Source organism: Zalophus californianus, chromosome 4 (assembly GCF_009762305.2).
Source record: "Zalophus californianus isolate mZalCal1 chromosome 4, mZalCal1.pri.v2, whole genome shotgun sequence".
Classification (NCBI taxonomy): Eukaryota; Metazoa; Chordata; class Mammalia; order Carnivora; family Otariidae; genus Zalophus; species Zalophus californianus.
In genome coordinates, this window is record NC_045598.1 from 159641731 (window position 1) to 159667977 (window position 26247).

Consider the following 26247-nt stretch of genomic DNA (forward strand, 5'->3'; position numbering starts at 1 on the left):
CCGGGAGGCGGGGACGCGCGTGGGAGGGGGCGCTTTAAGCCTGGGCCGCGGTTTCCGCAGGAGCTATTTTTAGCAGCGCGTCGTCCGTCTTCTTCCCTGGCTTCCAATGTGGTAGCCTCCGGCTCGCAGCCGCCAGTCCGTGGCTGCTTTCCGCCTCCCCCGCCGCTGCTCGCTCTTGGTAGCGTCCACGCAGGCAGGTCCGGAAACTGAGCATGTGTGGAAGCGCTCGGCGGCCTCGGCGGTGGCGCGGGCAGAGCCGGGCTGCGTCAGGCTGAGCCCATTCACCGCGCGGCCGCAGGAGCGCAGCGCCGGCGCCGCGCCGCCCAGCCCCGCCGAGAGGGGCGCACTCGCCGCCGCGGGGCCCGCCGCCGCTCACCGCAGCCCCCTCCTGGTGACCCGCAAGTAAGTTTGTAAGGTGGTTGGGCGTTGGGGCGAGGGCTCGGCGCCCGGGGGAGCCCGGGTTGGCTGGCGGGAGGCGCGGCTAGCCGCTGCCCCGAATGCCCGGCGCCTCCGCTAGCCGCTTGGCCAATTTGATAGCGGGCCGCCCCTGGGATGCTCGAGCCGGGGGCACTGGCAGAGCAGGAGGGCTGAACTGACTCTGGCGGGGGCCGAGGGGGCCAACTTGGGCAGGACCGCGAGGTGAGCGAAAGGACCCGGCAGGCCAGGAGCGTGCTGGTGCGGGATGGGGAGGCTGGGTTTGGGTGCGGGCGCCCGCCTGAGAAGAGCCGCAGAGGGAAAGCGGGATGTCTCCGGGGGTTAGGGCGGGAGCGGCGTGAGAGCGCAGTATGGGCGGTATGGTAGGGGGTGAGCGTGTCCTGGTCCGAGGGGCAGAGGGAAGATGGATGGAAAGTGGGGCGCGTGGAAGGCGGATTTGAACGAGAGCAAAGGACGCTGGTGGAAGGGACAGGAGGTTCCGGAGAAAATGAGTGGACCCGGATAATTTGGGGAATTAGTGCTAGGTTCAGGGCGATATAATAATGGTGAGAGGCAGCCTTGAATCAAGGTCTTTGGAGTGAGTATGGGAGGCCACTGTTGGGAACCGTCTGGAGAGAGGATGGATGCAGAAAGTGGCCTGGAAGGGCCAGCTGGAAAATCGTTGAGGGATTTGGGTGAAGGGGAGGAGTGCAGCGGTGCAGAGATCGGGCGGAGGAACCGGGCCGCTGGTGGAGCCGAAAGGCTCAGGAAACGGTTGGAGGCTACGTGCGGTCCCCTGAACACTGACTTAGTAGCGGTTCTCTGAGGTTCACTTGCACCCCAGGCTCTTCCTCCTTTTCCTACCTGGCTTGGTGGCAGGGCGGCTTGCTCTAGGAGAGTAGGCGATTTGGACAGATCAGGCAGCCCGGAGGGCAGTCATTTATAGGGGAACTGCCGGGGCTTCTCGTAAGTGGTTCCCGGCCCCCACTGGGTGCAGTCTAGAGTCGGACGGAATGTGTGTGTTGCAGGGGGCGCGGAGAGGAGTGGTGTTACTTCTGGGCCATAGGAATCCGTGGTCTGGCCGGGGAGGTGAGGTGTTTTGGGCTGGGAAGTCAGGCAGAAGTCTGCAGCGTGCAACTCGCGGCGGGGCGTGTGTGCGCGAGTGTGTGCGTGTTGCCAGCCCAGGGTCGCGTCTGTTGCTGCAGTCTGTCTCCATGACGAGGAGATCCTGGGATCCACAGGCGGCACGGGGAGGGGATTAAGGGAAACGTGTTTTCCTACGTCTCTTCTATCTCCTTTTCCCAGGGTCACATTCTTTGCTCGTCCAATGATGCTCCTTTCTAACCTCTTCCCGGTCCCCTGCACACCCCGAACCTGGCTCCAGTCTTGTCCTCTGATTTGGTACCCGGAGGAGGCGGCTGTCCCTTCCGTGCGGGAGGGAATCCTAGGAGTCCCGCGGAGAGAGGGGGCTCCGGAATCCTCGGTCCCTTACTTGGGGCGTCACTCCGGGGGTCCGCAGTTCCACTCTGCTGCCCCTGCAGGTGACGCGATGATGTTGCCCCACGGACTCCGGAAGCGTGATGGCTCCAAATGGCCAGTGGGGCCGAGAAGCACGGCGGAGTGACCACCACTCATGGGTTTTCGAGAGTAGGGGTCTCCCCTGAGTTTCCCACATGTAAATGTCACTTAAAAAGAAAAAAGACCAGGTAATAGAATAAACAAGCGTCTAATGCAAAAAGCTTTATGCAAAAACGCCTCTTTGACTCGGAAAGATTTCACGCACCAACCGCAAGAAGGAAAGAAGCGTCTACAGCATACAGGATCGGAAACCGGGGCGGGGGGGGGGGGGCGGGATCTGTAACCGTGTCTGCGCCTTCTCAGACTCCATCCAGCTTTCTGTGTTCTGTCGTCGGTGCCATATTTTTAGAGTGACTTTACCAGATACGGGGAAATGAGGATGAAGGTGACTCTGGAAACCTGTACCATCTGTGGAAGGACTCAAAAAAGGAAGAGTGAGAACTGTACCTACTGTCTGTGGATTCCTAAGAGGGCTGGGCTCTGAGGTGGTTGTGAAACCACCAGAAATAGTTCGCGCATCCAAATTGCAGGGGGAGACTTAGATGAAGGGAAGTGAGAACTCTAGAAAAAGTGATGAGGATCATGGTATGGGTTGTTTTACAGGGTGATCACTGAGCTGTGGAGGGATACAGCAAAGAGGACAGCAAGCTTCATGGCCAGGGCACGTCCTCATATTCCATGTGCCAGTGGCTTTGTCAGTTTCTAGTACAGTAACTGTTGAGAGGTACCTTTTGAAATATGTCCATGACTCTGGATATCGGAAAGGTGGAGACTTTGAATAAAGACAGTGCTGTCAGTTTCTGCTTCTATTACCATGGACTTTTTTCCCCCCACTGATTATTGTTAGAACACGTGGTGAAATGGCCTATTTTTAGCTGTTAATTCTATTTTCCCTGGAGTGCTGTTTCAGATACAACATAACCTTGTATGTTTGCCTGGGTTTTTTGTTTGTTTGTTTGGGGGTCAAGGAGGAGTGATTGTTGGGCAAATTGATTTGGGTGTCCCCCCCCCAAAAAAAGGCAGAATTTAGGCACCTGAAAAACTTATGAGCATGTGGAGGTGAAGTCTTCATTCATAGGATGTTAAATGTAATGTGAAATGAGAAAACCCTTCCCTGTCTATCCTTCACCTCTTGCAGTGGAAATAGAGAGGATTGTACCCTTGGGCATATTTTGACAATAATTTTCCTGGAGGATTGTTTCCTAAGCCCATGTATGCTTTAAGGAATAGTCCATGGAATCTGCTGCCCTAAGATAAAGGCATTAAAAAAAAAGTGGTGAAATGGCTTGAGGAAGCAGAACTATGAGAGAGAGAAATGTTAGTCAAGGACGAAGAGAAATCACCTGTTACCTCAGGGTATCTTATTGATAGGCTTAGAACAGTGGTTTTCTACAGGGGTGATTTGCCTCTGCCCCCACCCCCCATGCCAGCAACATCTGGAGACATTTTTTGGTTGTCACAACTTGGGAAGGGGGTGCCTCTAGCATCTTGTGGGCAGAGGCCCAGGGATATTAACATTCTATAACACACTGGATAGTCCCCCACAATAAAGAATTACCGACTCCAAATGTTAGCAATGCTGAAGTTGAAAGACCCTGCCTTAACAGCACATGATTAGAATTAAAAGCAACTCTTGTTAGGATACTTTCACATGTTGCTATTGGAATTTATCTTGAAAATTAGGAGTAGTTGATACTAAGAGGCTTTCTTTGTAAAATGGCCCCATGTTCAAAAACACTTGTTTTAACATTAAAGAGGTTTCCTTTTAGCAGAACTTCTTTTCAGCCTTAAAAACAAATCCTAACATGTATTGGGAATGTCTACGATGATAGGTTGTATAGTATGCATATGAACTGAGTAAGACATTTTTGATGAAAACAAGTGATAAAACTGTTTAGCTACAGTTTTTTTCACTGAACTTGTTTGGTAATTGCTCTTTAACATATATAATTAAAATTTTTAAAATTAAAATTAATTAAGATTGCTACTAGTAATTTCTTCATGTAGTGAGGGATTGAACAGAATCAGAAAAAATGTTAGATGAATTTTTATTAGAAACCTCTTAAAATGTTCCAAAGTGAAACCTTAGTGTTTGTAGACATGTACACAAGAAAATAAGAATCCCATATGATTTTCATGTATTTAGTTTCAATTTTAAATCTACAGCATGGCAAGTATTGAGAAACAAACCTTTCTAGCTTGTAGCACAATACTGTTGCCTAGAGAGAAGGAACAATAGCTTACACTCATAAATGTAATAAGATCAGGGAACAGTTCTAATATCACTTGTATGCAGGAACTCAGAACACTTACAAGGTAAAAGCTTTGTCCTTATCACAGGGATGCCTAGAGGAACTAAAGAGATTTAGTCATTATTTTTACCTTCTCTCCCCACCCCTCCCCCCCATTGTTTGGTGATTGGTTGGTTGATTTCAGAATTCATTCTATAGAGATCATTAGGGCTGCTTACTTCCCTTCTTGTTCTAATAACCATTCCCTTAACTCTTAGCCATTGCCATCCCTCAGTCCCTCAGGAGTTTCTGTAGCAGAAGAGACTTCATACTCCTGTTAAGTCTCTGGGGTCCCCAGTAATCCCTCCTTCTCTTCTGTGTGTACAAACACAAGCTCTTTCCTGCTTCCATGTGGAATAGAGATTGGTGTCTCTCTTGGAAAAAGGCAGTGGGAGAGCCCTCGTTTTCCACAAAGACAACCTCAGTGTCTCTGGTTGCATGTTTGAATTGCTTTTTCAGTTGTTTGTTCAATTGCTGTTAGGAAGGCTTCCTCTTTCCCAGGGGAATGTTTAAAGAACCTAGGAAAATAGAACTTCAGTGTGAGCAACACTGGTGTTGGAAGAGTGTACCTGTCATTGGACTATATGAAAGCTCACGGATATGATTTGAACCAATGAGAATCATGTATTACAAATTCAACAAGCATTTGTAAATTCAATGGTAGCAAGTCTTGTTGTAGGCACTGGGACTATTGCATTTTCAGGGTCAAGCTGCCATGTGCATTTCAACCAGTTTCAAAACTAAGTTCATTTAGAGAATGCACATATTTTATATACATCTTTAAAATTGTCTGTAAAGAAACAGGATGGTTATTCATTTTCATGAAATTTGGAGCAATTATAGAGATATAGCCTAATTCTTGAAAATACTTCTGAACACAAATATTTAGAGGGGAAGCTTACGTGGATCTCTGTATAAACTAGACAAAGAGGGCGTGAGCAATTTGAGGTGAAAAAGGTCAGTTCTTGCCTCCCTTTTTCTTTCTTTAGGAAGTGGTTATTGATTTTGTTTGACATCTGAACAAGGAGAAATGGTTTCCTTCCCTGCAGTTACTTGTTGAATAGATGTGTGCCCTTATATACTGCTGATATTCATGGTGGAAGAAGGCAGTGGGATGGCTGGTATGATGGTTAGAATGAAGCAGAATTTGAAATCAATTCTGTCCTGATGATGTTTGCAACAAAGGCTTTGAATACACACCTTCAAAGATTGAGCATGCCATGTCACTCTTTTGAGGTGACTAATAGAAAGATTATAGAACTAAGTATTTTTGTTGTTCCACATACTAGGTAATACCAATGCTTTATTTGGGGGAAAATTAAATAATATGGCAGTTCCATTACTTAAAAACAAACTCGCTGTTCATTGTGGCATGTCAGTTATCATCCCAGTTGAAAGAAGAGTAGTGTGAAGGCAGAGAATTTTATCACACGGTATATGTTGCCCCTGCTGAACTCAAGAACAACAACAGCAAAAGCAGGATTTTGAAATTTATGCTATGGCAAAGGCAAAGAGAGTTTCTGCTTTTTATTCCATTTTAGTTTATTATTGTTAAGGATGAACAATAGCAATGCATGAAATAGGCAGCCTGCCTGTGGAATGTTTTACTTTTGTGTATAGACACTTATTCATCTTAAGAAACAAAAAGCCCAGAACATCTCCTGAGGCTTTCAGCCTTCATTATAAATAGCATGTCTCTTCTATCTCTTTAATATTTATAATGTGATGTCATTTAGAATCAGAATACTGGGCTAAGTTGATACTGATACAGTCCTTTCTAATTTTGTGATTTAGAGTTGTCTGTTCTCTTACAGAAGGTGAAAGAGACATGCTATTTGTCATAGGAACACAGTCGCAGGTGCTGACAGCAGCCTGTGGTACACAGGGACATGATGCTACTTGACATTGGTCTGAGACCCCACTGACCAAGGCCTGATTTTGACAATTTTGATTTGAACCACTGTTGTGACCAGGCTTGAGAATCAATTGATATATTTGGAAAACACCGATTGATGAGCCAGAATGCTAACCTCTTATGAGGAAAGAGCTACAGCAGATTAGGATCAAGAACTTTGCAGTCAAATCTGGCCCTTCTACTTAGTAGTTTTGTGACTTTAGATGAACTTTTTTTAACTTCATGGAGCTCCAACTTCTTCATTTTTGAAATGGTGATAATTTTTTTTCTTGTAGAGTTCATGATAGGATTAGAAGAAATATTTTTAAAAGTGGAGGTGCCTATTAAATAGGGGTGGTGGTGGTGCTTATACATCCTTCTAGTGCTAGAGTTTAAATGACTACTGTCCAGGAAGGGGGGAGCAAAGAGCATATGGAGTCAGAAAGGTCATTGGTGAGCAAAGGGAGATGAAAAAGGGCCATGGAGTGGATCATAGATTAGGAAGGGATTAAGTCATCTGATGTCTTCTTTTAACTGATGAGGTCTTGGGGATTCAGGATTATGAAGTGATTTGCTCAAGTTTAGCAGTCATTGCATCATTTCACCTGAGTCTACATTTTTTTTTTTAAGTTTCTATTCAAACCTTCTCCACCTTAATAGCACACTTATTTTCTTGGTTAAATCCATGTTTCTTCTATTTATTTAAAGCTGCTTATTTATTTGAAGACCCTCTCTTTTCCGTTGCTATATTCCAGGTTTTCTATAGGCAAAAATCATCAATGGATCTCTAATTGAATTTGTATAGTTCAACTTAGCTGTTGACCTAAATGATCAAATTGATCAAGTACATCTTTATTTTTTTTCCTAATTGGGGTTAACATAAGTAGAGTTTTAGGTAAAGGTATCTAAGAACCAAAAATACCACTATGGATAATATTCTTCAACTAGGTTACATTTATTTATGATCAGAACATTGAAGATTGGCCCTTCTGGTGGTTCTGATGCTAAAGGTCATAGTTTTGTTGTTGTTGTTGTTGTTGTTGTTTTTATCAGTTCAGTGCTGTTGCCATTGTGGTTTCTTGAAAAGAGTTTCTGATTCAATAAAAATGTAAAAACCCATATGCATTAGAGGTACTTTGCAAATTGTAAGTTATATTATGTATGCTGTCTTATTTGTAATTTATGGTGAAGATATATAATCAATTTGCAATTAACAAAAGACTTAAAAGTGGAAACCAGGACAGATGGCAACTTTGAAAGAACATTCCCTTTAGAATCAGACAAACTTGAATTCAAATCTCTGTTTTTTAATTGGTGGCTGTGAAAACTTGGGCAAACTGTGCGGCTTTCTAGTTTCTCCTAACTTTTGAGAATCACACCTATCAAATACCAGATTATGAGTATGATTTTTGTTGTGATTGAGTGAGATAAACAAATAAAGATCTTAGCATGATGCCTAGCACCCTTTGTCCTTGTATGCTGCTAATCCTACCATATTTCAGCCTTGCCCTTGAAAGTCATCGTTTATACTTGAATTAGTTCGGATTCTTTTATTGTCAAGAATCAGAAAACCTGATTTCAAGTGACTTGAGAAAAAAAAAAGTCTTCATAACTATGCAACTGAGTATGGGAGGGGACTGTGTCTCCAGGTAGGACCTGGACCAGGGTCTGTACCAAGTGACAAGTTCTTTGTTTTCCCATTGCAGTTTCTTAGCTCCCCTTCCTGAGTGTTGGCGCCCTTTCTGACAGGCTCTCTTCTTGGGGTTCTAAGATGGCTTCCAGAAGCTTGTAGGGCTTCATACTCCCAGGCTCAAATCTAGTGAAGGGGAAAATCTTTCATAGCCCTTTCAGAAGAAAGAAGAAGCTGCTCTTTTCAGAAATCCCAAGAAACATCCCCCTCTTTCTTGCTGGCTCCAATTAGGTAAAGAGCCTATTCTAAATCACAGTGGCCAGAAGGATGGTATAGGCTGGTTGGGAGGTATGTTTTCCTGTTAGAAAGGTGGGAGTTTGTTTTGAGGAGAAGGAGGATTCTATATTAGGCAGAAAAACAAGAAGGGGCCACTACAGCACTTGCGTTATTATTCAGCCCTAAAGAAAAATGTTGGAGTCATGGTTTTATTTCATCCACGTCATGGTTAAAGTCTAAAGAATTCTCCCTTCTCCACTGCTGAATAGATCTGAATCTTCATGATTAAAAGAAACCAATGTATATTAGCTCTTGTTCTTAATTATACATCATTAGACTGGATGGGTAGACACTGAGATTCATGTTTTGTTAGAAATAAATGTTTGTTGGGGTGCCTGGGTGGCTCAGTTGGTTAAGCGTCCGCCTTTGGCTTAGGTCCTGATCCCGAAGTCCTGGGATTGAGCCCCGCATCGGGCTCCATGCTCAGCGGGGAGTCTGCTTTTCCCGCTCCCTCTCGCTCACTCTCAAATAAATGAATAAAATCTTAAAAAAACCAAATAAATGTTTGTTAAAGAAAAAATTAATATATTTCCTTACATTACACACTTGGTCATAGATCACTGTTTTCTCAAAATGTCAAGATTAGCTGTCATTATGTAAGTTATTATTATTTCATATTATGATCTAATGTCTAATGATTTATCCCTTGGATCACGGGTGACCTTGCTGACCACTGGCCCTACATCCACAGCCAAACTGTAGTGGACGTGGAGGATAGGATTTATGCTGCAAACAATTCTTAATGTCGACAAATTTCTACATATAGGGAGCTAGCAAAATATTCCAAAAAGGTTAATTTATTAAATCTTTATACATATATATTTTTAAAGATTTTATTTGACAGAGAGAGACATAGTGAGAGAGGGAACACAAGCAGGGGGAGTGGGAGAGGGAGAAGCAGGCTTCCCGCCGAGCAGGGAGCCCGATGCGGGGCTCGATCCCAGGACCCTGGGATCATGACCTGAGCCGAAGGCAGACGCTTAACTGACTGAGCCACCCAGGCACCCCTTAAATCTTTATATTTATTTAAAAACTCTACAGTCCTTGTTGGAGCCATGGCCACAGAAGAATTTTAAATGCAGTTGTTTTCTAAGATAAAATGTGGTCTTACACTGAGAATATAGTAATAGACTAAGGATTGCTTCTCATCTATGTTTAAATCTTTATGTAAATCACAGTGACAAGATGTTACAGGCACATATCACAGTTTAGCCGAAGAATGTTAGCAGCCATGATAAATGGCTTTGAGTAAAAAATATTTTATTCTGTTTTCATTCATCTAAATGGTTTAGTAACATAAACATCAGTGCATTTTTTTTTTTATTTTAAAGATATTTATTTATTTATTTGACAGAGAGAGAGACAGAGAGAGAGGGAACACAAGCAGGGGGAGTGGGAGAGGGAGAAGCAGGCTTCCCGTGAAGCAGGGAGCCCGACGTGGGGCTCGATCCCAGAACCCTGGGACCATGACCTGAGCCGAAGGCAGACGCTTAAGGACTGAGCCACCCAGGCGCCCCAACATCAGTGCATTTTTTAAGCCAGCTTTTAAGCTACTAAAAAATATAATCTACTTGTGATGAGTGAGGTGAGCATGTATAGGTAAGAACTGGTTTTCCCATAGTTACTTTCCAACGTGAGGGAAAATATATTCTAGCATAATGAGTTAAAAAGTAAAAAATGACAGAAATCAGCAGGTCATTTATTACCATTAGATCTATTTAGATCTTAAATTCTTAAAAGGGCCATGGAAGTTTAAAGGTGCTCTTTTATATCACTGAAGTATTATCAAAGTGCAATTTTAACTCTTTACCAGCATGTTTTTGAATTTCAAATAAGCAATCATATTGGTAAGTGTATGGTAAAGAAAGAATGAGATGTAGTTTTTAATTATGTGAAATAAATGAACAACCAAGAGGGAAAAAGAACCATTCTGGCACTATGGAAATATTCAGCAATTTTTAGAAAAACCTAGGGAGGGGCACCTGGGTGGCTCAGGTTAAGCATCAGACTCTTTATTTGGTCTTGGGTCATGATCTCAGGGTCTGGTTGTGAGATTGAGCCCTGCACTGGGCTCTGTGCTGGGCTTGGGGCCTGCTTAAGATTCTCTCTCTCTCTCTCTCTCTCCCTCCCTCTCTCTCAGCCCCACCCATGTGCATGCTCTCTCTCTCTCTAAAAAAAAAAAAAAAAAAAAAAAAGAAATAAGAAAAACTTAGGGAGATGCCATTTTAACATAGCCTTTATAGACACAGCTGCTGATTATGTTATATATTAAAAATTTTGTGTTTCATTGTTAGGTACACATCATATTTGTCATTAAATATTATGGGAAAATTTTTCTTGGGTATTACAGTTAGTAAATTATTTTTGTCATCCCTAATGTGAATAAAAAGATTGCCACTTGGAAAGTATGCATTAATTTCTCTTAAGTTTTTCATCAGCTTCCTCTTCTTGGACTGAAACACATAGCCTTGCAAATAACAATAACAAATCCATTATAGATAGTTGCACCTCGAGACATTTTGAGCTAATCATTTGGACTTTTGTGAGAGGGAATTGAGTGAAACTGAAATTTCAGTGGACCCTTCTAGTAGTTGTAAGGCAAGATAAGATAAACAATAAAAGAAAACAACAATATCCAGAGCTTCAGTTTTCTAGTCTATCATAGTTCCCTAACTGAACTAAATAGAACTGATTCTGCTTAATTTAAGCAGAAAGGAACTCAGGATTCTTACGGAAGAGTTTGTGGAACTGAAGGAAATGCTGATGAACAAGACCTTGGAAAGAATAGCCCTCTACTGGGATGAGTCAACTCTTAGGTCTTTTCCATCTTTGTGTCACTGTGGTCATGACTCAGCATTCCCAGCAGGAGAGAGAGAGTATGTTCTGGGAAAGAACAGGACACCTTGACTGATAGTCCACTGACACTGTGTTTAATGAGCCCAGGGAATTAGCCCAAGACATAATCAATGATCTACTGCTACCAGAGAAATGGAAATAGATGATGCTGGGCAGGCACACTGAACTAATGTCCATTACATAGATTCATGATGGAGAAACTTGCTTCAGTGATGATGATTTACTAGAAAGAAAAAAAGGTTGGGGGAACCCTGAGTGTATTTTCTAAGCAGAGCACCTATGTGGAAGACAAAAATACTGTGTTAGTTTCCTAAGTCGACTGTAAAAAGTTTCCACAAACTGGGTGGCTTAAAACCACAGAAATTTATTCTCTCACAGTTCTGGAAGATAGAAATTGGTAATCAAAGTGTTGGCGGGGACTATTGTCTTTCTAAAGACTTGACAGGGAGACTCTGTTCCACGCCTTTCTTTTAGTTTCTGGTGCTTCCAGGAGTCCATAACGTTCCTTGGTTTATAGATGCATCACTGCAGTCATATGGCGTTCACTCTCCCCTGTGTCTGACTCTGTCTCTTGTCTTCTAATAAGGACACAGGTCATTGGATTAAGGGCCCATACTATTCTAGTGTGACCTCATCTTAACATAAGCAATGACGTCTTTTAAGACTGTACTTCCAAATAAGGTAACAATCTTAGATTCCAGGGAGGACATGAAATTTGGGGGGAACACCATCCAACTTAGTTCAAGTGTGATGTGCGTAGAGCAAACAACAATGCACATAGCTAGGTCTAAAGAGTGAGAGGGGTAATATCCTATTATTCTCTGTTATAAAACTCTACCTGAAGTATCCTGGCAAGTTTTAGGCACTCTTTTTTAGATAATCTTGTGTCCACTGGAAAACTGGTAGAAAACGATTTGGTTTTTAAGAACAGTTTTTTTGAACTACAGACCAGAAGCTTGGCAAAGGGGAGTTTAAGATAAATATAAAATGAGCCTCCAGATGTTGAAAGGAGGAAAGATGTCGTCTTCTTTGCTCATTTACAGAGAACTAGGACCTATGGCTGGAAGTTTCAGGGAAGCCCATTTTTCTCACTGTAAGCAGAAACGTTCTTATATTAGTGTGGTTCAGGAGAGGAATGAGCTACCTTGAGAGTTGGTGAGGGCCACAACTCTGAAAGCACTCAGCATAAGCTGGATAGATATTTGTCATGGATGATGTAGAAGAGATTTCTGAATGTGAAGAGAACTTAGACACAGTTCCATGTTGAAGATTCTCTTCTTCTAGGAATGCAAAGGACTCTAGTGATCCCCAAACATTTATTGAGCATTAAGTACGGTATTATATATTGGTAGAAATAGAAGTTAAAATGGCAGACATAGTCTCTAGCTATTACTTAGATAACATATTTCGGAGGTGTACTCTGGCACTGGTAGAGAACAATCCAGGATCCTACACAGTATCTGTCATAAAGCAGAGGATCAATAACTGTTTGTTGAATGAATTTGTTGTTTAATCAGAGTCTGCCTTACAAATATATGTTCATTATTTACCTGGGTACTTACCTGATTGGTATCAGCCCTGCCATATTCATTCATACTAACTTTTATAGCCTTCTGGTTTTCTAGGATTACCTTGCTCATATATCATCACTATCTTTGTTTCATTTTACCATTTTAAAAATAGGGTTGGAAGTGGGGAGTAATTTTTCTCCTTAATCTCTTTCCTCCTCTAGTCTCTTTGCCAGCAGAGCTAGCCCTGCACCTCTAAAGTTAATGTATTAATGTGAAGACTGGAGGGGACTTTGGCTAAAGCAGGGTTTCTAAAGGTGTGGTATTGATGACTGGTTTTATGCAGGGTGACTTTGGTTGGCATATGGATATGTATTGAATTGAATTGAAAGGATTTTGAATCTGTTCCCTTTCAGTGTTTCTCATTAAGGCAAGGAGAAAGTTTCAACGTGGTGCTAGTTTGTAACACCTCTCCAATACACATATATCTCCCTTTTTAATGAAGAGTAGGCTTCAGATGTAAAGCTTTTAGAAGTCCAATAGCACTGTTTTGTTTTCATTGTATTTTTTTTATTTTATCCTCTATTTATGCTAAGTTCTTGTTTCTATATAAGGTAACAACACAAGCTTCCTTTAAAAATTCAGGTAGTTAAAATTTAAAAAATGGCACATACGATATCAAACAGGAGGTGGATGGTAGTGATGGTTGTGAAACAGTGTGAACGTGCTTAATGCCTCTGAACTGTACACTTAAAAATGGTTAAGATGATAAATTTTATGTATGTGTTACCACGACTAAGAATAATAAAAAATTTAAAACATGAAGAAGAAGAAAGCATTTTTAAAATCGTGAATGAATTCTTAAAAGTCAAGTGAAGGCCAGCAATCTAGTTGACAATCTGTGGGAGCACAGACACAAGAATATGGGCTCACTCACAAGTTCTTCCCCAGGGGCCTCTGCTCAGTGTCTCCCAGAAAGCTCGGGGGCAGTGAAGTTGACCAGAGAGAGACCCCCTTGGTTCCTTAGGTGTGAAGGTAGTGAGAGGCTTCCCCTGGGAACAGGCACAAAATCTCACCTACAACCACAGATTCTTCTCTCCTTTACAAAAACCTGAAGCCACTGGGGGAGGGACAGAAACCCCACTGGGCCCAGTATCCCAAACTGATACCAGACGGAGATCTGCAACAGATCAGGAGCATATTTTTGTTGACACATGAGGAAAGAAGGACAGAGATGTTGAGGAAAAGTTAACCCAAGGCCCAGGTTTATGGGGCCTAAGACTGAGGATAGACCCAGAGAATGCAAACGTTGATAGCTGCTGTATTCCTAATTGCCAAATATTGGAAGTAACCCAGATGTCCTTCAGTTGGGCAGTGGATAAACAGATTGTGGTAGTATTCCACAGAATAGAATTCTATTTGACAGTAAAAAGAAATAAAAGGAAAGTTGCTTGACCTCACCACTGTGCCAGTAATTACTAAGGGTAACCATTAGAGCAGGAGCCATGAAGGTTTCATGAAAAACATGGCACTTTAGCAAATGCAAACGTTCAGAAGTAGTTCAAGAGAATTATGGAGAAAGCAGGAGTTGCCTAGAGGGGTTGATTGTAAGGATAGGAGACACCTGAAGGTCCTGATTTTCTCAGCAAGAAAAAAAATCCTACATAGTATCTGCATGTTCTTTTTCATTATAATGCATAAAATACTACTGATTTATAAACTATTCTATTTTTAAAACTCAAAAGCCTCTATAAATACATATACAGCCTTTCCACTCCCTTAAACTTATCAAGTTGATCAAAGATTCTTCCAGGCTAAAGGATCTTTAGAATTCATGTAATGTCCTTCAGAAATGGAGGTTTTTAACCTGTAATTTGTAAGCATGGATGACATCTTTATTGTTACTAACATTCAACTGAAATTTAGCATTGTCCTTAATTGAGGGTACAGGTCACAAACCATAGAAGCTTTGGCAGTACCTGTGACTTTATTACCAGTGGAAGTCACAGATAATATCACATCACATCACAGTTGTTTGCAGAATTTTTTTTTTTTTTAAGTAGGCTCCATGCCCAGTGTGAAATCTGCCACTGGACCCCTGTGTGGGGCTTGAGCTCACAACCCTGAGATCAAGACCTGAGCTGAGATCAAGAGTTAGACACTTAACCGGCAAGAGTTAGACACTTAACCAACTGAGCCACCCACGTGCCCCTACAGATATTTTTTTAAAAAGTCGTTTGTATTCATCCCTACTTTGAAAGTGTGTTTATTATTGGACCTGCTGTTAGATCTTTGTATTTAAAGTGTTAGTAAAGAAACATCTTTACCATGTCACAAATTCATGCTTTTAAAATTTGACAATTGTATTTCATTGTATTTTGTTTCCTTTATAGTTCTGTGTATCTCATTCTTCAGAGAGGCCATAGGCTTTAACAGACTTCCAGAAGGATTCATAGCACTTGAAAAGGTTAAGAACTTAAAACCTTTCTTGGGGGGCGCCTGCGTGGCTCATTCGTTAAGCATCTGCCTTCAGCTCAGGTCATGATCCCAAGGTCCTGGGACCGTGCGCTGCATCGAGCGCGGCATCGAGCCCCGCATCAGGCTCCCTGCTCACCGGGGAGCCTGCTTCTCCCTCTCCCTCTGTCTTCTGCTTGTGTTCCTGCTCTCCCCATCTCTCTTTCTGTCAAATAAAATCTTTAAAAACAAACAAACAAACAAACAGACAAAATCTTTCTTGGAATCTCAGTAGTAAGTTCCATTCCAGGCTTGGTCCGGAAAGCCAGAGCTGTTGAATGAGTTCTAGTTTACCAGACCTGTGCGTGATCTGCTAAATGCCAGCAGTGCTGTTCTGTAGGAAGCATTGGTTTTAGTAAGTTTCATGCCAATTTGTAAGTGCAAAGGGTACATTTTTGAGAATCTGTAGATTCTCTCTGTAGATTCTCCAAATACCTCAGGATAGCTTATTTCATTTTGACAACCCTGACAAGAAGTTTTGCCTCTTCTGGGGCAAAATCTGCTTTTGTTTAACTTCAGTCATTGACCTAGATCTGGTCTGTATAACTTACAGTTATCCGGGAATTTCCTGAAGTCACTAAAATACTTTTACTGTGACCTTCCTGATGTGTCTCAGGAATGCAGATCATAGTGAAATCTGCCAAATCAAAATATATTTTGACAAAAATATACTGAGAGGGAAACATTAGGCTTAGATGTCATGGAACATTTTTCTTTTCTTTTCTTTTTTTTTAATGGAACATTTTTCTAACAAGTATTTGGTATCCTAGTATGTGCCAGGCACTCAGCTTCACACTGGGATATACTAAGGGGCAAAGCAGCCATGCGCCCTGCCCTTATGGGGGTTGGAGGGAAAGGATTCAGTTATAGTGCCGGGCAGGTGCTCTGTAGACCCAGCAGGTGGGGTGGGAGGGCGGCTGAGCAATAGAGGGACCTGAGCTTGAGAAAGGAGGGGCTCCCTAGGTTGAGAGTTGTATGGGGCTGCAGCTGGGGGAAGGAGTAGAGACGTGTTCCTAAGCAGAGCAGCTTGTCACATATAGGGAAATGAAAGACAGTCTGTGGCTGGGAGCAGGGTAAGAGTGGGACCAAGTGGTGGAAAGATAAGCCAGCCCCAGACAATACAGGATCTTCCTGACCAGACTGAGGATTTTTATTTTTGAAGCAGGGGGTGACATGATCAACTATCCTTTATTGACACTGAGGAACTGTATTTCTTTTCCAGGAGAACAGATAGCATTAAGCAAAAGCAGGATGCCTAGAAATTAGGGGGGGGGGGAAGTCTATTTATTTTGTTTTGTTTTTAAAGATTTTATTTATTTATTTGACAGAGAGAGACACAGCAAGAGAGGGAACACAAGCAGGGGGAGTGGGAGAGGGAGAAGCAGGCTTCCCGCGGAGCAGGGAGCCCGATGCAGGGCTCGATCCCAGGACCCTGGGACCATGACCCGAGCCGAAGGCCGGTGTTTTTAACCGACTGAGCCACCCAGGCGCCCCAAAAGTCTGGTATTTAAACACAGTAGACATGACACCTGTACCACAATATATACACGTTACTACAACTATTCCTTCAACTCTGTTGGCAAGCTTTTGGTTTCAGTTCCAGGATTAAATTACTTGTTTCTTTGAGGCTCTGAACTGAGGGAATTCTAAACCACTGGCTTTTGTAATGTGTCTTTGAAGACTTCCTCATAATGTTTCCATTATAAAAGCTATTACATTGTTTTCAATCTTTTGAGAAAAGGGGCTATTAAAATCATTTAGATACCTGCTTGCTATTTTCCTTGTGATTGTTTACCTGTTTATTTGGACCTCATTATAAAAGGCTAAAGGTACTCTAACTGTAATTGAATTGACTTGCAAGAAAGCCCTTTGCAGGGATGGTAATCCCTGGCACATTTAAATTTATAGAAAAGTTTCGAATTTCCCATTTGATTAACATATATGGGCCATAGTAGTATTGATGTAGATACAGACAGTAGATATAGAAACTGACGTCTATATGATCCTCTTAGCCACGACTTTGAATTAAAAATTATTGGAATCTTTATATCATTTAAATAAAAATATAAAATACACTTTTAATTTCATGTGTGTACTTTTCAGAATGGCAAAATTTTGTCCTCAAAGTAATTGAGCAGTTCTGCCTCATTGTAGTATTAGTTACCAGTGGGAATGAATTAGCTACTAGCTCATTGTATTATTCTAGTTGGACTTTGTTTTTGGATGCTCTGAGGCTTTGGACATGAACAAGAGGAACATTCTTCCTTTTCAAGGTATCAACCCAGGGTCTGTGTGCCTACATTTGTGCAATTTCTGAAATGTTTCATATGAAGCTAAGGCAGTGTGCTCTGAAACAGTTAACATCCACCTGTACTTAAGTGGCTTATTATTAGTACCTGGGTTCTTTTTACCTAGTACGCGGAAGACATAAGAGGATACTTAGTGATTCTACATTGTAAAGGACTTTGAAAGGTCCTCGAGACAAGGGTGTTCAGAAGAGGTGATTAGAAAAGTTGCAGAGAATTTTTTTTCTGTGTATTTGGCATCTTTACACATGATATCAATAAGAGCCTCAGAGCCCTAACCATAGCATCAAAGGGCTTTGTTCTCTGTTTCAGGTGGTATTTGTTTTTGAGAATGTGTTTCCACGAATTTATATCTTCTGTCTGAGGAACATTCCTTTGTGGACTACCCCCACCACTAGAATCAACTTTTTCAGTTCCCTGGTTGATGTGGGGCTGACCTGCCTCCTTTGCTTCTTTTCCCCTTGGGGAGACCGTATGACCCAGTCAGGCAAAGTGCCCCCAACTTTAGCCAGAATGGTTTGTTCAGGAATAGGATATGATGTCAGCCAGCAAGATGGAGGGAGTTACTCCCTGGGATTTTGGCAGAACATCAAAACGATGCTCTCTTTCTTATTAGAATTTGTATCTACAGCTGCTGATGGATTTTTGTCTCCAAATGGAGAAAGTCTGCCTGAAAATGAAGCTACTCCATGGAAAATAGAAACAAAAGATGAAAAAGCATATTTCAGCCCATTGATCCTACCACGCTAAATAGCTGTTTCTGAATATTTCATTTGCACGAACCCGTTGTTTTCTACTTCTGCTTAAGCTGTTTTGAGTTAGGTTTTTGTTACTTTCAACCCAAAGAATTAAAACATATGCTGCCAATAAACTGCCCCGACATTCAGGTGGCAGCAGGAAGGGAGAGGTCCGAGATGTCATCTGGTATGCGTGTGAAAGATTTGAACATTTCTGTTTCCCTGAGCCAGAAAGAGTTTGCAAGAGAAACCAAAGAATGTGCTAACTTTTCACTCCTTTTGCCATTTCCTTTAAATAGCACTGCATCTTTCAAGCTACATTCTGAAGTAGTAGCATCCTACTTTTTCTAACATACAGGAGACTTGCTGTGTATTACAGAAACAAACCTAAAGGGTAGCGGGCTGATTCCTCCTTATAGCCTTGCCATCTGAAATCCACGGATACATTTATTTGTTATGCATTCGCTTTTAGCATGAGACATTCTAGGGTCTATTGTTCAACAAATAGGATATTACAACTCCAGTAATGGTCTTTCACATGAATAACAAGATTAGAGGGACAAGCAGTAAAAATAATAAAAGACAAATTATCCTCTATTTCTAGTAACTCAGCAATGAAAGACATTTATGTTCTCATGTGGACGTTAAATAGCTAGGAAATATGAGTCAGTCCTTTTGGATGCAAAATTCTGCCACAGCTTCATTCCATTTTGTATCCTAGGTATCAGTTTCTTACAGACGTTTCCTTTTAAAGGCAGGGAAGAAAAGATACGCAGTGTGGTAATGGAAATGAGTATGTCAAGTGTCCTGTGAACCTAAAGCGGAAAGCAGAGGAACTGTAATGACATTTCTGGTATGAGTTTTTGCTAGTGGCTTATTTTGTCATAATTCTTTATGAAGAGAGAGACAAAACATCTATAAATTAGGATGGTTTGTCGCTAAAAGAAGAGCTAGGGGAATCAGAGGCGTTATTTAGACTCATTTTATCTTACATCAATGCTTGTCTCATGGATAAAAATTTCTGCTAAGAAGGGTTACAAGATAAGCCCTTCAGCTAAAAATAGAACCTGGTTACTAAGCTATAAGAAGAGGTGCTCTGCATATCGTAATTCAATGACTAGAAGACATTGTCTTCCAGGGTAGGGCCCGAATGGTTTCTCAGTACATTGTGAAGTATCTCGGTTAGCTCACTTCCATTTAGAGGGGGCAATACAATAAACCACGATTTTCTACAAGGTATCATAGAATATACTGAGGTGTTTATTATCCCTTGTGCTCGTATAATAGGAAAGGAGGTTTCTCCCTCCCAGGTAATTTAATGGGGACAATATCACATTTTCAAAAGAAGAATGCTGCACAAGGGGAGGTAGCATGAGGATAATGAAACTCTGCTGTGCTGTGTTTAATGAACTGATGGCTTAATAAACTATTGCCTTGGAGACCAAAGAAACAAAACAAAACAAAACAAAACAAAACAGTTCTCACTTTTGTATCCATAGGAGATTGTTAGTAAACAAAGATTAGCATTCATGTTTAAATTTGGGGTTTGCTTCTAAGTATTTGGCTCATTTCCAGTTATTGTTTCTATAAGTATATATAACTAAAAGAACAGAGCCCTCCTGGGCTGTTCCAGCTAGATAGGACATTTCTGGTCTCACACAGTTAAGTGGCTGGAAAACACACATTTGTGCGGTGGAGTTTCCCGTCCATTTGGATCTCAGTCTGCCCATCTTTCTACTGAAAGGAGTGAGGTCTGAAACACGTCCGGTTGCCATGGCCAGGCGCACGCAGAATGCAAAGCTCGATTGCTGGGACCTGTAGCTGCAGCCAAGGGACGGTGGGACATGCAAGCAGATGGGGTTCCTGGGCAGTGAGAATTCAGAAGTGGCAGGCAGAGTATTTTGGAAGATGTGGAAGCTTCCTCAAGTTTTGTGAAAATCAGAAAAGAGAGAGCTAGGTCTATAGAAGTCCAGTGGTGATTCTGAATTTATGAGGCTTGTACTTTTTTTTTTTAATTTTTTTATTGTTATGTTAATCACCATACATTACATCATTAGTTTTGGATGTAGTGTTCCATGATTCATTGTTTGCGTATAACACCCAGTGCTCCACGCAGAACGTGCCCTCTTTAATACCCATCACCAGGCTAACCCATCCCCCACCCCCTCCCCTCTAGAGCCCTCAGTTTGTTTTTCAGAGTCCATCGTCTCTCATGGTTCGTCTCCCCCTCCGATTTCCCCCCCTTCATTCTTCCCCTCCTGCTATCTTCTTTTTTTTTTTCTTAACATATATTGCATTATTTGTTTCAGAAGTACAGATCTGTGATTCAACAGTCTTGCACAATTCACAGCGCTCACCATAGCACATACCCTCCCCAATGTCTATCACCCAGCCACCCCATCCCTCCCACCCCCCACCACTCCAGCAACCCTCAGTTTGTCTCCTGAGATGAAGAATTCCTCCTGTCAGTGAGGTCATAGGATACATGTCTTTCTCTGATTGACTTATTTCGCTCAGCATAACACCCTCCGGTTCCATCCACGTCATCGCAAATGGCAAGCTCTATGAGGCTTGTACTTGATCCAGTTGCTGACAGGAAGTGCAGACCTTGATGCAAGGGAAGGACTGTTCCAGTGCAGAACAGCGTGAGTCACAGAGGAACAACATCTGGGTGACAAACGTACAGGGAAGGTCCAGAACTTTCCTATAGCCTGACACGGAAGAATGTCTGATTGGAACTGATACAGGAACACCCGCCACCGCCAAACATGTATTTCGGTATAATATATTTCAGCTAACTGCTGTATACTAACCTGGTTGTAGTTTTTAGTCCATATGTCATGGATTCCCCACTTACTGTATTTTTTGACTGTTTTCCCTATGCTGTTCCTTTTACCCTCATGACTTATTCCATAACTGGAAGCTCACTCATTTACTCATTCATGTTTTTCATTCAATATGTAAGCTGAGTGCTTACTGTTTGCCAAACATTGAGGGAAAAAAAAAGTGGTGGATAAATCCAAAGAAATCCCTGCTTTCACAGACTTTACGCTCTAGTTTATGGAGACAGTCAGTAAGTTAAGCACATACATAAAGACTTTGAAGAAAAGATGTTCCAATATTGTGAGTAACGTGATGGAGCTTGATAAGCCTGGAGGCTGAGGAACAACATCAGTGTGTAGATGAAGAGAAGGGAGTTGCGGATCGGCTTGAGGATAGAGTAATATTTAGAGAATGGAAAGGGAAGGAGGCGAGGCATGGAGCCAGAGAAGAAGCGGCCAGTGACGTAGCAGGACAGCCAAGAAAGCAGGCCTTAGAGAATGTTTAAGTCATTTGTTAAACCTGTGAGTGACCCGATCCAGCTGACGATTTTGGAAGTCTCATCCTGGCTGCCACGGTGGCGAGACTATCGCAGATCAGCGACAGAAGCCGACTGGCCGAACCATGTAGGGAGCGGTTGCAGGAACCGATGTGAGAAATAAGATTTGTTTGCATCATGACTGTCGTGGTAGAGGTTATCAGAGAGGCTGCATTTGGGATATGCACAAAATGTAGAAGTAGGTAGCCCACAAAAAAATGGTAGTGCTCATGGCCCTTGCTGATGAAATTAGATAATTGGGTGTGAGGGAAAGAGAACGGTTGTACTTGGGTGATTTTCACTTAGAGCCGTGCTACTCAAAGTACTGGTCTGTAGCCTTTGCCACTGATCTGTGACAGCATAAGGAGGTTGTCCCAAAATGTAAATCGGCTGACTTTTTTTTTATAGCCAGATTTTCTCAAGGAAGGTTGCAGTACATTGATTTACATTCTAGTACAAATTCCTCATTTTGCTAACAGACCAGAGTTTCCAGAGCAGACTCATCTGTGGCCCTTACTTTGAGGAGCATTGCTTTATTTTTATTTATTTATTTGAGAGAGAGAGAGCACACAAAAGAGTATGAGTGGGTGCGGGGAGGCGCAAAGGGAGAAGGAGAAGCAGACTCCCTGCTGAGCAGGAAGACCAACACAAGGGCTCGATCCCAGGATCCTGAGATCATGACCTGAGCCGAAGGTGGACGCTTAACTGACTGAGCCACCCAGGCTTTAGTCATCAGTGAAAGCCATAATTTTACCAAGTTCTCCGGCTTATCCAGGTATGGCATATTCTTGAATAATTGCTGACTTTGTAGTTTTAGAGGTGTGCTATGGTTGCCAAATTAATGGAACTACATACACACTGATAAGTTATAAAATACCTGTGGAACAATACCTTAAAGTTAATGATTTCTAGATTTTCAAACACTTTGTTGATTTTGATTTTTTTTTTTGATTAGTAGGCACACGTAAAAGAAAGGGCTTAGGAAAACTTTTTTTTTTAACAAATTAACTCATGATTATGAAGGAGGGTCACAGGGCAACTCAAGCTAAACTTTACTTGTTCTTTAAAACGTAGCTTAATGCACCAACATTTAGAAAGCCTTGTACATCCTCTAACCATTCTGATCTAAGTGTTTCTCTTATGTGTTTTTCTAACACTCTGGTTTACCTTTATCATAGCACTATTTTAAATCAAGAATGGTTGACTTACTTTTCCCTGCCTCCTCCCAAACTGTAAGCAAGTAGAAGGAAGACTGTGTATTATAACTCCAGTATCCAGTAGAATGTCTATAACATTATAGATATCCAGTTAAACTTTATAAAAGCTAGGTAGTGTGACCATGATTTCAAAGAACAAAAGTATAAGTATATACTGCTGGGCATAATGGTTAGCATTCAAGTTTGGGGTAGCTGCTATAGCAAAGATTTCTTTAGGTTAGCCAAAATATGAGTTAGCCAAAATATGACTCAGTTGTATCCTCAAATATTAAAGAAAAGTTTTAAATATTTAAATGAATATTACACATTGGACTTCTCAGTCGTAGCTCTTAAAAGAGAGCAACTGACATGAGTGGTATTTCAGAAATAAAGGACACTAGTGCATATATATATATAATAACCTCACTATAGAGGGAATGACTCATTATACCACAAATAATGTTACCGTAATATTTGAGTTGGTGGGATCCAGCAGTTTCTCTTCCCTTCTTCTTTAGCATCTCCTGGATTTCAGTTGTGGTATTTGGCAAAAATCCCTTGAAAATCTTAGGATCTGATTACAGTTTACAAATGGACCAGTGATTCCAGATTTCTTAACCAATTAGAATGTTTGGAGCTGAACTACTTTTCAACCAACAGATTTTTTTTGAGCAGGTACCAGGTATCATTAAAGTACTAGGAGCTCTGTTAGGGAATAGAATGATAAATCAGAGAAGGGTTTTGTCTTTAAGGAGAAGAAAGTGAAATATCATCAGTCTCTTTGCCGCCTATACCTCCAGATGTTATAGGATAACGACACTGAACCCTTTTCCCTGGAGAGTGAGTCATGCCTTCTTGGTGGAAATCTCAGACCCTGCAGTCTTCTAGCTTGACCCTGTCAGCTGCTCCCAGTGATCGCTCCCTGAGGTGACTGTCTCCATCAGTTCTCGCAGTTGTTCCCTTAGGTGTATCACTCATCAGGGAAGATCACAGCCATGCAACGATTTTCAAAGCCACTATTGTTCACAGTCTCCTGCTGGTTGATGCAGTCTGTAGTTCTTATAGGGACTCATGGGTTCATCATCAATTTGAGTATACCAACACCTTTCATTGCTTTGTTTTGTCTTGAGATAGTCAGGGGTTTTATCAACTGTCACTTGACTATGAGTGTGTTCATTATCTAAGGGTATCCTTCCTGTTGCTGCTACTCTTTTTTTTTTTTTTTTTTAAGATTCATTCTTTTTAATACCATCCTAAAACTCAGGGTGGGCCAGCCTGGCCTCTGGGCTCAGCAGCTGTGAAGGAGGGGCCCCAACACCCCTAAGGCAGGTCCCTGCAAGAAGGCACTCATGAGGGGGGTTTCAAGACCCTCCTCTATTTCTTCATATAAAGTTGGAGGAGGGAGGAGCCCAGAGGCAAGAGGTAGGGAGACTGTTCTTCCCCAGCCTATGGGTGGAGGGAGAGGCAGGGAGGAAGCCAGGTGCTGGGTGCTGAGAACAAGAAACTGTTGCTATTCTTAAAAACAGGTATAAAAAGGCTTTAGTGATTGCCCCAAGCTCTTTTACATAATGATGATGTTGATGATGATAATGATAATCATGATACCAATGATATTTTTGAGGACTAAAAATAGGTGAGTCCCTGCCCTCGGTGTTTTGCAGATGTTTTCTCATTTATTCCTTATAACAACTCTGGAAGGAAGGTACCATTATTATGTCCATTTTACAGATGAGTAACCGAGGCAAAGAGAAGTTAAGTAACTTGACTATTACCCTCTTCAGTTCCTACCATCAAAGAGGGAGGCACTTACTAAATGAGCCTTATATAGAGCTCTGGCTCTCGCATTAGCTTTCTGTGATTGACTAAACTCTAGTGATGGACCTGGGTTGTATTGAATAGTAGTGGTGAGACAGTATACATATTGTGGACCAAATATAATCTCCAGTTGTCTTTCCTTGGAAAAGCAGTGAATGTTTGTCTTTGTGGTTCCTGAGATTGGGTCAAAAGCCAGGGCAGGTTCAAGAGGGGAAAGATAATGCTGGGATAAGAATAATCTCAGATTTTGGCACCTAATTCCTGGCTCATGATGGTACAAGTGTTCCCAAGTTTTGGCTTATAATTTTCATTTTGTATTTTGACCTAAACTGGTAGCAGATGCTATGTTATCACTGGTTTGCTCTGAAAAAAATTACTCTTCACTTACCAGAGAAGTCCAAGCACACCCTTAAGCTGTGATGATGGTGCCACTCAATTCATCACCACTAATATTTAGAGGCATCGATGCCTGAAACTGCTGCCTACTTTGTGTGCATTATCTCATTTAATGTTCATGCAAACCTTACAAGGTTGATCCCACTGTATTATCAATATCTTTGAGGCTGGTGACTGTATTACTCATTCTTGTATTATCACCATAAAGTGACTTGAGCCCCATGATTGGGAATATATTAGACAAATGGACTGTAAGATTTTATTTTGTCTTGGATTAAATGTATTCTTTTGTCTTTGAATAAATAATTTTTAAGGGGAGGCATACTACCACTTATTAAATATCTACTGTGTACTGGGTACTGTGCTGTTTGCATGTAAGTCCTTATTTTTACTAATCTTATGATTCAGTGTAAATATTCATCGAGAGTGTTTTATTATGCTAAGAATATCTTTGCCTAAGAACACTTTGGGAAAGGAGTAGGGAGAAATCTACAAGATGAAGGAAATAAACAAAAACTGCTGAGGGTACTTAATGAATACAGAGCAGATGCTTAACATGAGGAACAGATTTTTGATGGCAGGCTTTTGCCCTGGCAGATACATAAAATTTATCACTGTGGGAGGTAGTGATCCAACAAAGGATCAAGTATAAATCTTGCAAAAAAGCATTACAAAAATTTTTTTGGTAGATAGGTAACAAAATCTTTTTGTTATTTGCTTTTCAGCCTGTCTGATTTGCTGCTGCACATTGATGCATATCAAGTAGGGATTAGAGGAAAATAAGTCCTTATAATTGGATGAGTACAGTCTCTGTCTCTCTAATACCTGTGTTTTATGGATTATTTTCTGTAGATGAATAGAATAGAATAGAGTAGAATGGAATAGAAAATGATGCAAAGCTGGGTAATCAGAATCAGAACTATATGAAGGTAGAATATGCACATAGCTGATTTAATGTGGGGTAGCAAATGGTATTTATGTTTATTGTTTTATATAAAGGAGGCCTTTCTGAGCAAGAAAACAGAACAAAAGCAGTTTTGTTCATTGGCAGACAAGTAAGAACCTTATCAATCCATCCACACTGACACTCCTTTCCTTCCCCTCTAGTGACCTGAAACCCCTCAAAACCAAAGCACAAGAAAGACATGTTTATACATATGTATGTGTGTGTGTGTTTTATGTATGTGTTTATACATTTTACACTGCTTATGTAATCTCAGATATATACACACATGTAATGAGTTGGGATAAACTAGGATTTGTGTGTTAGCAATCAACTTCTAAATCTTAGTGGTTTAGACCACCAAAGTTTATTTCTCACTTATTCTATATGTCCATTGCAAGTCAGCTGTAGCTGTTCTGCACATCATTTGACTTTGGACCCAGGCTGACCGTCTAGCCTACATCTGGAATATTGC

At 41.6% G+C, this 26247-nt stretch overlaps 1 protein-coding gene across 3 annotated transcripts in view; it reads left to right on the plus strand.

Annotated features, from left to right (window-relative positions):
• The first annotated feature begins 295 nt into the window (after window positions 1-295).
• Window positions 296-26247, plus strand: part of OXR1 (oxidation resistance 1) — a 455727-nt gene continuing 429775 nt past the window's right edge. The window contains exon 1 of one of the 3 annotated variants that reach the window (XM_027575402.2): window positions 296-402. The gene's annotated coding sequence lies outside the window, so the exon portion shown is untranslated. Of the gene's footprint in view, window positions 403-502; window positions 640-26247 lie in introns of those variants that run through there. The other 2 variants (XM_027575393.2, XM_027575417.1) reach the window with 2 other exon arrangements.